At 40.7% G+C, this 13,139-nt stretch overlaps 1 long non-coding RNA gene across 2 annotated transcripts in view; it reads right to left on the bottom strand.

The window, feature by feature from the left end:
- The window catches only part of LOC109489756, a 22,434-nt gene extending 19,724 nt beyond the window's left edge, over nucleotides 1-2,710 (bottom strand). Inside the window, exons 1-2 of one of the 2 annotated variants that reach the window (XR_004627390.1) lie at nucleotides 2,543-2,710; nucleotides 2,226-2,434 (exon numbers count right to left, since the gene is read on the bottom strand). This is a non-coding gene — a long non-coding RNA (uncharacterized LOC109489756). Of the gene's footprint in view, nucleotides 1-2,152; nucleotides 2,435-2,542 lie in introns of both variants that reach the window. The other variant, XR_004627389.1, reaches the window with a different exon arrangement.
- Between the last annotated feature and the right edge of the window lie 10,429 nt (nucleotides 2,711-13,139).

A 13,139-nucleotide genomic window follows, 5' to 3' on the forward strand; every position in this document is an offset into this window, starting at 1 on the left:
CACCACCATCCACTTCCAGACGGTTTCATCTGCCTCCACTGAAACTTTCAAGCCCCTGAGCATGAACTCCCATTCCTCCTCCACCCCCTACCCTGAGACCCTGGGAACCACCACTCTACTTTCTGTCTGTATGAATTTGACTACTCTCGGGACCTTGTATACGTGGAATGATACAGTATTTGTCCTTTTGTGTCTGGCTTATTGCAGTTAGTGTGTCTTGAGCATGTATCAGAATTTTATTCCTTTTTCAAGGCTGAATAATATTCCACTGTAGGTATAGACCACCTTTTGTTTATGCATTCACTCACAGATGAATGTTGGGGTGGTTTCCACATTTTGGCTATTGTGGATAATGCTGCTATGACCATGGCTCATGCTACAAATTTTGCCATCTTTTGAAGACATAGAACATTGCTCAAAAAGAATCCATATTATAGAAATCCTGTAAGTCCATTTAGACAGCCGAACCTAGGCTGTTTCCTGGTCAGCGCAGTTTATGCTGGAAAGTTCACCCACCAGCTTGTGAAGCTCTGTTAGAGTAACATTTCTGTCCTGTTAACTTTATATCCTCGGCATCTGGCGTAGGGACTGGTCCAGAGATGGCAGGGTAAAGTGTGATCGAATGGATGGACCAGACTTCNGCAATGTGACTCTACCATCATCTACTTAAAAATAGATAAATAATCCCTATTATAACAGTTGGAAATTTTACATTGTTGTATTTCCCTTCAACTTACATTTTAGTTCATTTCCCTCACAGAATTTTATCCTCGTTTAATAATTGTTTCATGATTGAAAGTAATTTATTGAGCACCCTATCATTCTTCTTAGCAACATTATACATTCAAAGTGTTTAATTTTAATTTTTAATTTACATTTTTTGTGATCATAAGGGTCAATGTTGGAAACAATTTCTGCTGGATTGAATCATCACATTCATTATTAGTGCTTAGGCAATAAAAATGATCATATCACAATTTTATAATTATTTATAATATGACAATTCATAATTATTACTCACTACAGTAATACAAAATTTTATGGGAAGTGCATTTTCTTAATGATAGAAAATCTTCAATTTTCAATTTGTTCTCTTTATCGTCAGATTGAAATGAAATTTGGCATCAGTGCTACTTCTATTTTTCCTGTTGATAGATCTAGCATGAGATATCTTGTTCACATAATAAATTAGATGGGGGTGAATTCCTTTTGAATTAAGTGCTGAAAGTCACATAAAAGATCTATCATCAAAAAGTATTTTTAAGAACTCATCATATGGTAATTCAATTTGATCCTTTTCCATATTTAGTTTTTGAAGTGTATCTCCACTCAAAAAAGAAATTAAAAAAAATATTTAAATGACAGAGAAAGAGCAAGAGAGCACAAGCAGGGGGACAGCAGAGGGAGAGGAGAAGCAGGGTTTCCACCAAGCAGGACCATGACCTGACCCGAAGGCAGATGCTTAATGGACTAAGCTATCCAGAAGCCCCTCAAAAAAATTTTTTTATCAAGATTATTAATTCTACCTGTTGCTCTTTCACTTAGAGGCACCGATTTAATCTAATATATTTAGAAGATGTTAGAAGACTAAACATAATGTGAACTTAAATATACCTCTTTTTTCCCATATAATATTTTTAGGTAAGCTTATTTTGTCCTATCACAAATTCAAATGTACTTTTATCAAGACCTTTGAGTTGCATGTGTAGTTTTATTAATTTTGGAAAACTGTCTTCTGTATACTCTTTTGGACATCTCAGTCCTTGTCAGAATCTCCAAATCAGATTAACTCTAAAAAAGCCTAACTTCATATTTCAATTCAAATAAATGTGTTCATTCATTTCCTTCTGATAACTATTTCCCTTCTGAATTCTTATTTTAAGGTGTGTGAGTAAAGCATGAAACCTTGTCATGAGTTTGTGTCTGGGTATTAAAAACGTACAGCTGTTTTATATATATGTTTATATTTATATATATGTTTATATATATATTTATTGATATGTTAATACCATATATATCATAACCAATGCATTTTTTGAAAAGAGTGGGAAGATAGAAAAGACAAAGTCATTTAATAAAAGCCTTTATCCCATTTGCTGTTCCACTCTAAAACATATCTAAACGCAGAACATCTCAGATGGGTAGATAATACCTTGTGTCTGATTGCCACATTTTGCCTTTATAAGTGTATGCGTAAGACGCAGAAATACGGGAAGCCCTCTCACCGGTTTACAGTGCCTTTGATGGACACAGAAGCCCTCACCAACGCCAGTATTTCAAATGGTCTGTTCGCCAGGCCAGGGGTGGGGGGTTTCCACCTCAGGACAACACACCGCACACTGTTCAGCTTCAGAAGGACGTCTGTCCTTTGTCAGCCAGCGGAAGGGAGAACTGGCAGGAAATCTCAATTCCAGACATTTCCTTAAGCAGACACCTTTTTAAAAGAACCGATATGGAAGTTGAGGATGAGAAACCGTATTCTCTTCCAATTACCCAGGCCAGTTGCCCCTTGGAAAGCGTGTGTCTGCAGGGGTGCACTCACCGTAGCTTCCTGCCCGCTGTCTTGTGCTCTTCCGTGTCCTCACCACTTAGCCGAACACACACTGATATTTACGGCGACCTCACGGTGGTAAATTCCTTACTTCCACGAACTGGTTAGTTCCAGGGGTTGCAGAGTACTTAGCTTGTGCGACGGACACCTCATTCGTTCCTCTTTGTCATTTGTTAATTCAGCACATACGTGATAAACACCTACCATCTGCAAGTCATTGTGGCTCAGCTGAAGATAAAAAATGCATAAAACAAGGAGATCACATGCTGCAGGAATGAGAAAGCTTGCACACGAGTAACTATGGTACAAATTAGAAAGTGATAAAGGGGCGCCTGGGTGGCTCAGTCGTTAAGCGTCTGCCTTTGGCTCAGGGCGTGATCCCGGTGTTGTGGGATCGAGCCCCACATCAGGCTCCTCGGCTGGGAGCAAGCTTCTTTCTCTCTCACTCCCCCTGCTTGTGCTCCCTCTCTCGCTGGCTGTCTCTCTCTGTCAAATAAATAAATAAAAATCTTAAAAAAAAAAAAAAAAAGAAAGTGATACATGCGGGGGGTGTAGGAGGGGACCATTAGCTGCGGCTTGAAGGATCAGGCCCCGCTAAGGACAGCGGGCACAAGTACAGACATATGCAAAGCCAGTATGACTTCTAGAAATGCAAACCAAAGGGCCTGTCAGCACAATTTTCCTATTTGAAAGGTAACTGACACTTGGCTTAAAATTTGTATTTCGCATGCTGTTACTTACGTTGATGAGTGTGCCCACATAAAATCTTTATTTTTTTTTTAAGATTTTATTTATTTATTTATTTGACAGAGAGGGACAGCCAGCGAGAGAGGGAACACATGCAGGGGGAGTGGGAGAGGGAGAAGCAGGCTCCCAGCGGAGGAGCCTGATGTGGGGCTCGATCCCAGAATGTTGGGATCACGCCCTGAGCCGAAGGCAGACGCTTAAGACTGAGCCACCCAGGTGCCCCCCCCCCGCATAAAATCTTTAAAATGAAGGAGCCTATTTCCTACCTACAGAGTCTATTGAATCCTGCTTTTTTATTATTATTTTTTTTTTTTTCTGTAGAGAAAGGGCATAGGCATCATGGTCTGTCAGTTTCATATTTATTGGGGGAATGTTCTCAGATCAATCTTTCCTCACTGACTTGAGAACACATTTACTTTTATTTCATGAACTGTACTTCAACCAAAAAAACTCTCTGATGCTGACTCAGCATACAAAGCTACATTTTATACCTGTCAGGCTGCATATAGATTTTTATAAGGTGAACAATGGCTGTATTTTAGTACTGATGTAGTAATCGTGACGTCTTCTGGCAGTATCCTTTGGAAACTGAATCCATAAATTTTATTAGTATTAAATGTTTCTAATGGGAGTTGACAAATAGTTGAGTGGGTTAGCATTTTCTCTGTACTTGGCAAAGACAGAGGGAAGAAAAAGTCCCTATTACACAATGAGAAATGCATTAATGCTCAAACCCATTCATCTCAATTTTGCACAAATATAATTTAAGACCTTTTACAACTCTTGGTGAAATTACAGTGTGCTGCAGGGAAGTTGCAAAATTTTTATGGGCCTAATAAAATTGTCATTGTAATACCATTATAGGGTGCTGGGACAATATAGATATTTGTAATACTCATACTCCCATGCCAAACTGAGAAGGGAGATAGTAAGTTTGATTGGAGACAAATGCTCAACAGGGCTCAAACCCAAGTTTGTTTGATAATGAAAAATCTCCCTATCAGTGTTTAGTATCAAATGAAATGGGATGGGTGATTAGGCATTTTAGCTGGCTTTATAATGGAGCAGGTAAGGATTATCAAGCACCATCTCTAAAATTAGTTATTGTTGAAATAATCATGTAATATCTTTAGATAAATAGCAAAATAATTTCCAGTTGTATGTTTCCTGCTTTTGCACTCAAGTTTGGCTTCAGAAATGTGCCCGAGGCCTTTCTCTGCTCTCCTTTTTAGCATATAGACAAGTATTTCTTGATGGTCTTTAGTTAGACTAAAAGCTTTGGAAAATACCTGACAAGAAATTTAACTACTTCGAAACACGAAGTGAACAAACAAACAGAAGCAAAGAGACAAATGCAGCCCTCTTGGTATCAACACTTCTGGTTGGGTCAGCATTGAAATCTTGAGGATTGCAAACAGAATTTTCAAGATATGCCCCAAACAGAGCTGGGGCCTTTTCTAAGAGACCTTGTTCTCTGTCTACCCCTGGATTCATGTCTGAGATCCACTGAAGGGATAAATAGATCAAACATTCAGTTTCTCCAAGGTGGGCAGTAAGAAGGAGCCATGCACCCCAGCTGTGAAAGACTTGATGTTTGCTCTTCTCTTTCTGGGCCTCAGATGATGACAGGAACATAAGCACAGCCCTCATTACCTCACTGGTATAGTCTTTGCATTTGAACTGTCAGTGTCCCTTCTTTCCTTGAAAAGAATTAGTTTGACCTCAACCTGTTCATCCCCTTCCCCTCAGCAGTGGTTGGTTTAAGAATGGGCCCATGACCACTGTGAGCCTATGCTCTGTGAAGGGAAGTGTGCTGGTGTCTCCCGGGGAGACTGTCTCCTGCCCAGGAGGGACCTGGGAAAGACTCTCTTTCTTCCTTGTCTTTGGCGTGGCCCATGGAAATGCTCAGCCGTGTCACTACAGCTGAGGATGAGGCATCACAGAGAGGAGATCTGAGCGAGGAGAGACGGTGAAGGTCGGAAGCAGAGCCCTGATGCCTTCTTCCTGGAACCTGCCTTTCTCTGGCGGGCTGGAGTCTGAGCCAGGGAGGAAACTCAGCTAGGAACAAGCTTGCAGAGCTATGCCACCTGCTAGCCTACAGAACTTTTGGAAAATTCTTACTGTCTCTGAGGCTTGGTATCCCTATCTATGTAACAAGAAATAAAAAAGTACTTAGCTTATAAAAGCGACTGTGAGCCTTAAGTGAGTTAATATACGTAATGTGCTGAGAAGAGTGGATACTCAATAAATGCTAGGTATTCTTATTTTTGTTACATGAAAAATGGTTTTCCTTATTTTTAAGATTTTATTTATTTATTTATTTATCTTAGAGAAAGAGTGTGCAGTGCGGGGAGGGGCAAGGGTAGTGGGGGAGGAGCAGAGTCAGAGGGAGAGGGAGAAGGAAAGAATCTCAAGCAGACTCTGTGCTGAGTGTGGAGCCCATCATGGGGCTTGATCTCACAACCTTGAGATCATGACCTGAGCCCAAATCAAGAGTTGGACGCTTAACTGATTGAACCACCCAGGCACCCCCAAAGGCCATATTTTTAAAGAAGACGCCATTGACCAACCCATTTAAAATTACACCTACCTCTAACATCTCCTATGTCTTCTCTTGACTTCTTTTTTCACCAACGGACTTACCACCACCAGATCTNAAAAACTCTCTGATGCTGACTCAGCATACAAAGCTACATTTTATACCTGTCAGGCTGCATATAGATTTTTATAAGGTGAACAATGGCTGTATTTTAGTACTGATGTAGTAATCGTGACGTCTTCTGGCAGTATCCTTTGGAAACTGAATCCATAAATTTTATTAGTATTAAATGTTTCTAATGGGAGTTGACAAATAGTTGAGTGGGTTAGCATTTTCTCTGTACTTGGCAAAGACAGAGGGAAGAAAAAGTCCCTATTACACAATGAGAAATGCATTAATGCTCAAACCCATTCATCTCAATTTTGCACAAATATAATTTAAGACCTTTTACAACTCTTGGTGAAATTACAGTGTGCTGCAGGGAAGTTGCAAAATTTTTATGGGCCTAATAAAATTGTCATTGTAATACCATTATAGGGTGCTGGGACAATATAGATATTTGTAATACTCATACTCCCATGCCAAACTGAGAAGGGAGATAGTAAGTTTGATTGGAGACAAATGCTCAACAGGGCTCAAACCCAAGTTTGTTTGATGATGAAAAATCTCCCTATCAGTGTTTAGTATCAAATGAAATGGGATGGGTGATTAGGCATTTTAGCTGGCTTTATAATGGAGCAGGTAAGGATTATCAAGCACCATCTCTAAAATTAGTTATTGTTGAAATAATCATGTAATATCGTTAGATAAATAGCAAAATAATTTCCAGTTGTATGTTTCCTGCTTTTGCACTCAAGTTTGGCTTCAGAAATGTGCCCGAGGCCTTTCTCTGCTCTCCTTTTTAGCATATAGACAAGTATTTCTTGATGGTCTTTAGTTAGACTAAAAGCTTTGGAAAATACCTGACAAGAAATTTAACTACTTCGAAACACGAAGTGAACAAACAAACAAACAGAAGCAAAGAGACAAATGCAGCCCTCTTGGTATCAACACTTCTGGTTGGGTCAGCATTGAAATCTTGAGGATTGCAAACAGAATTTTCAAGATATGCCCCAAACAGAGCTGGGGCCTTTTCTAAGAGACCTTGTTCTCTGTCTACCCCTGGATTCATGTCTGAGATCCACTGAAGGGATAAATAGATCAAACATTCAGTTTCTCCAAGGTGGGCAGTAAGAAGGAGCCATGCACCCCAGCTGTGAAAGACTTGATGTTTGCTCTTCTCTTTCTGGGCCTCAGATGATGACAGGAACATAAGCACAGCCCTCATTACCTCACTGGTATAGTCTTTGCATTTGAACTGTCAGTGTCCCTTCTTTCCTTGAAAAGAATTAGTTTGACCTCAACCTGTTCATCCCCTTCCCCTCAGCAGTGGTTGGTTTAAGAATGGGCCCATGACCACTGTGAGCCTATGCTCTGTGAAGGGAAGTGTGCTGGTGTCTCCCGGGGAGACTGTCTCCTGCCCAGGAGGGACCTGGGAAAGACTCTCTTTCTTCCTTGTCTTTGGCGTGGCCCATGGAAATGCTCAGCCGTGTCACTACAGCTGAGGATGAGGCATCACAGAGAGGAGATCTGAGCGAGGGGAGACGGTGAAGGTCGGAAGCAGAGCCCTGATGCCTTCTTCCTGGAACCTGCCTTTCTCTGGCGGGCTGGAGTCTGAGCCAGGGAGGAAACTCAGCTAGGAACAAGCTTGCAGAGCTATGCCACCTGCTAGCCTACAGAACTTTTGGAAAATTCTTACTGTCTCTGAGGCTTGGTATCCCTATCTATGTAACAAGAAATAAAAAAGTACTTAGCTTATAAAAGCGACTGTGAGCCTTAAGTGAGTTAATATACGTAATGTGCTGAGAAGAGTGGATACTCAATAAATGCTAGGTATTCTTATTTTTGTTACATGAAAAATGGTTTTCCTTATTTTTAAGATTTTATTTATTTATTTATTTATCTTAGAGAAAGAGTGTGCAGTGGGGGGAGGGGCAAGGGTAGTGGGGGAGGAGCAGAGTCAGAGGGAGAGGGAGAAGGAAAGAATCTCAAGCAGACTCTGTGCTGAGTGTGGAGCCCATCATGGGGCTTGATCTCACAACCTTGAGATCATGACCTGAGCCCAAATCAAGAGTTGGACGCTTAACTGATTGAACCACCCAGGCACCCCCAAAGGCCATATTTTTAAAGAAGATGCCATTGACCAACCCATTTAAAATTACACCTACCTCTAACATCTCCTATGTCTTCTCTTGACTTCTTTTTTCACCAACGGACTTACCACCACCAGATCTATAATACATTTTACTTCTTTGTTTATTTATGCATTGTCTTCTCCCACCCCGTGAAAATGTAAGCTTCTTGGGCGGGAAGGATTTTTTTTTGCCTTTTTTACAGCTACATTCTACCATGCCTAGATGAGTACCTGGCACAGAGCAGGCAGTGAAAACATATTTGTTGACTGAATAAACGTTGTACCATGTGCTACCTGGTAATATGGCACAACAGTTAGGGTTGGCACATCTCTATACTCTTGAGTCACAAGGCTGATGGATGTGCAGCAAAGATAGTGCTACTTTCTCCAGATGAAAAAGTGAAATAATTTNGGGAGATAGTAAGTTTGATTGGAGACAAATGCTCAACAGGGCTCAAACCCAAGTTTGTTTGATGATGAAAAATCTCCCTATCAGTGTTTAGTATCAAATGAAATGGGATGGGTGATTAGGCATTTTAGCTGGCTTTATAATGGAGCAGGTAAGGATTATCAAGCACCATCTCTAAAATTAGTTATTGTTGAAATAATCATGTAATATCGTTAGATAAATAGCAAAATAATTTCCAGTTGTATGTTTCCTGCTTTTGCACTCAAGTTTGGCTTCAGAAATGTGCCCGAGGCCTTTCTCTGCTCTCCTTTTTAGCATATAGACAAGTATTTCTTGATGGTCTTTAGTTAGACTAAAAGCTTTGGAAAATACCTGACAAGAAATTTAACTACTTCGAAACACGAAGTGAACAAACAAACAAACAGAAGCAAAGAGACAAATGCAGCCCTCTTGGTATCAACACTTCTGGTTGGGTCAGCATTGAAATCTTGAGGATTGCAAACAGAATTTTCAAGATATGCCCCAAACAGAGCTGGGGCCTTTTCTAAGAGACCTTGTTCTCTGTCTACCCCTGGATTCATGTCTGAGATCCACTGAAGGGATAAATAGATCAAACATTCAGTTTCTCCAAGGTGGGCAGTAAGAAGGAGCCATGCACCCCAGCTGTGAAAGACTTGATGTTTGCTCTTCTCTTTCTGGGCCTCAGATGATGACAGGAACATAAGCACAGCCCTCATTACCTCACTGGTATAGTCTTTGCATTTGAACTGTCAGTGTCCCTTCTTTCCTTGAAAAGAATTAGTTTGACCTCAACCTGTTCATCCCCTTCCCCTCAGCAGTGGTTGGTTTAAGAATGGGCCCATGACCACTGTGAGCCTATGCTCTGTGAAGGGAAGTGTGCTGGTGTCTCCCGGGGAGACTGTCTCCTGCCCAGGAGGGACCTGGGAAAGACTCTCTTTCTTCCTTGTCTTTGGCGTGGCCCATGGAAATGCTCAGCCGTGTCACTACAGCTGAGGATGAGGCATCACAGAGAGGAGATCTGAGCGAGGGGAGACGGTGAAGGTCGGAAGCAGAGCCCTGATGCCTTCTTCCTGGAACCTGCCTTTCTCTGGCGGGCTGGAGTCTGAGCCAGGGAGGAAACTCAGCTAGGAACAAGCTTGCAGAGCTATGCCACCTGCTAGCCTACAGAACTTTTGGAAAATTCTTACTGTCTCTGAGGCTTGGTATCCCTATCTATGTAACAAGAAATAAAAAAGTACTTAGCTTATAAAAGCGACTGTGAGCCTTAAGTGAGTTAATATACGTAATGTGCTGAGAAGAGTGGATACTCAATAAATGCTAGGTATTCTTATTTTTGTTACATGAAAAATGGTTTTCCTTATTTTTAAGATTTTATTTATTTATTTATTTATCTTAGAGAAAGAGTGTGCAGTGGGGGGAGGGGCAAGGGTAGTGGGGGAGGAGCAGAGTCAGAGGGAGAGGGAGAAGGAAAGAATCTCAAGCAGACTCTGTGCTGAGTGTGGAGCCCATCATGGGGCTTGATCTCACAACCTTGAGATCATGACCTGAGCCCAAATCAAGAGTTGGACGCTTAACTGATTGAACCACCCAGGCACCCCCAAAGGCCATATTTTTAAAGAAGATGCCATTGACCAACCCATTTAAAATTACACCTACCTCTAACATCTCCTATGTCTTCTCTTGACTTCTTTTTTCACCAACGGACTTACCACCACCAGATCTATAATACATTTTACTTCTTTGTTTATTTATGCATTGTCTTCTCCCACCCCATGAAAATGTAAGCTTCTTGGGCGGGAAGGATTTTTTTTTGCCTTTTTTACAGCTACATTCTACCATGCCTAGATGAGTACCTGGCACAGAGCAGGCAGTGAAAACATATTTGTTGACTGAATAAACGTTGTACCATGTGCTACCTGGTAATATGGCACAACAGTTAGGGTTGGCACATCTCTATACTCTTGAGTCACAAGGCTGATGGATGTGCAGCAAAGATAGTGCTACTTTCTCCAGATGAAAAAGTGAAATAATTTAGGTTGCTTCAGAAGTTATTGGGCATCTGGGTTCTTTCCCCATTTTAGCTATTGTGGACATTGCTGCTATAAAGAAGATGTGAGATATATATGTATATATATATCCATGTCATTGCAAATGGCAAGCTATCATTCTTNTATAATGGAGCAGGTAAGGATTATCAAGCACCATCTCTAAAATTAGTTATTGTTGAAATAATCATGTAATATCTTTAGATAAATAGCAAAATAATTTCCAGTTGTATGTTTCCTGCTTTTGCACTCAAGTTTGGCTTCAGAAATGTGCCCGAGGCCTTTCTCTGCTCTCCTTTTTAGCATATAGACAAGTATTTCTTGATGGTCTTTAGTTAGACTAAANCTATCTCTCTATATATCTATATATTCCATTGTGTGTATGTATCTATCTCAATGTATACACACAATGGAATATTACTCAGCCATCAAAAAGAACGATAGCTTGCCATTTGCAATGACATGGATATTAGACTAGAGGGTATTATGCTAAGTGAAATAAATCAGTCAGAGAAATACAAATACCATATGATTTCACTCACGTGGAATTTAAGAAACAATTCAGATGAATGTAGGGGAAGGGAAAGAAAAATAAAATAAGATGAAAATTGAGAGGGAGGCAAACTATAAGAGATGCTGAACTCTAGGAAACAAACTGGGGGTTGTGGGGGTTGGTGGGTGGGGGGAAGGGATAACTGGGTGATGGGCATCAAGGAGGGCACGTGATGTAATGAGTACTGGGTGTTACATGCAATAGATGAATCACTAAATTCTACTTCTGAAACTAAAAAAAAAATAAAAAAGAAGAAGTTATTGGGGAAAATAGCCTATTAATTTCCGGGTCATGCCTTGACTCTGATAGAGTAGTCATTAGCATGTTTATTTTATTTTTTATTTATTTAATTTTTTANCAGCCCTCATTACCTCACTGGTATAGTCTTTGCATTTGAACTGTCAGTGTCCCTTCTTTCCTTGAAAAGAATTAGTTTGACCTCAACCTGTTCATCCCCTTCCCCTCAGCAGTGGTTGGTTTAAGAATGGGCCCATGACCACTGTGAGCCTATGCTCTGTGAAGGGAAGTGTGCTGGTGTCTCCCGGGGAGACTGTCTCCTGCCCAGGAGGGACCTGGGAAAGACTCTCTTTCTTCCTTGTCTTTGGCGTGGCCCATGGAAATGCTCAGCCGTGTCACTACAGCTGAGGATGAGGCATCACAGAGAGGAGATCTGAGCGAGGGGAGACGGTGAAGGTCGGAAGCAGAGCCCTGATGCCTTCTTCCTGGAACCTGCCTTTCTCTGGCGGGCTGGAGTCTGAGCCAGGGAGGAAACTCAGCTAGGAACAAGCTTGCAGAGCTATGCCACCTGCTAGCCTACAGAACTTTTGGAAAATTCTTACTGTCTCTGAGGCTTGGTATCCCTATCTATGTAACAAGAAATAAAAAAGTACTTAGCTTATAAAAGCGACTGTGAGCCTTAAGTGAGTTAATATACGTAATGTGCTGAGAAGAGTGGATACTCAATAAATGCTAGGTATTCTTATTTTTGTTACATGAAAAATGGTTTTCCTTATTTTTAAGATTTTATTTATTTATTTATTTATCTTAGAGAAAGAGTGTGCAGTGGGGGGAGGGGCAAGGGTAGTGGGGGAGGAGCAGAGTCAGAGGGAGAGGGAGAAGGAAAGAATCTCAAGCAGACTCTGTGCTGAGTGTGGAGCCCATCATGGGGCTTGATCTCACAACCTTGAGATCATGACCTGAGCCCAAATCAAGAGTTGGACGCTTAACTGATTGAACCACCCAGGCACCCCCAAAGGCCATATTTTTAAAGAAGATGCCATTGACCAACCCATTTAAAATTACACCTACCTCTAACATCTCCTATGTCTTCTCTTGACTTCTTTTTTCACCAACGGACTTACCACCACCAGATCTATAATACATTTTACTTCTTTGTTTATTTATGCATTGTCTTCTCCCACCCCATGAAAATGTAAGCTTCTTGGGCGGGAAGGATTTTTTTTTGCCTTTTTTACAGCTACATTCTACCATGCCTAGATGAGTACCTGGCACAGAGCAGGCAGTGAAAACATATTTGTTGACTGAATAAACGTTGTACCATGTGCTACCTGGTAATATGGCACAACAGTTAGGGTTGGCACATCTCTATACTCTTGAGTCACAAGGCTGATGGATGTGCAGCAAAGATAGTGCTACTTTCTCCAGATGAAAAAGTGAAATAATTTAGGTTGCTTCAGAAGTTATTGGGCATCTGGGTTCTTTCCCCATTTTAGCTATTGTGGACATTGCTGCTATAAAGAAGATGTGAGATATATATGTATATATATATCCATGTCATTGCAAATGGCAAGCTATCATTCTTTTTGATGGCTGAGTAATATTCCATTGTGTGTGTGTGTGTGTGTGTGTACATATATATATATTCTATCTCAATATATTCCATTGTGTGTATCTATCTATCTCTCTATATATCTATATATTCCATTGTGTGTATGTATCTATCTCAATGTATACACACAATGGAATATTACTCAGCCATCAAAAAGAACGATAGCTTGCCATTTGCAATGACATGGATATA

The sequence above is a fragment of the Ailuropoda melanoleuca genome, chromosome 8, assembly GCF_002007445.2.
Source record: "Ailuropoda melanoleuca isolate Jingjing chromosome 8, ASM200744v2, whole genome shotgun sequence".
In the NCBI taxonomy this organism is placed as follows: Eukaryota; Metazoa; Chordata; class Mammalia; order Carnivora; family Ursidae; genus Ailuropoda; species Ailuropoda melanoleuca.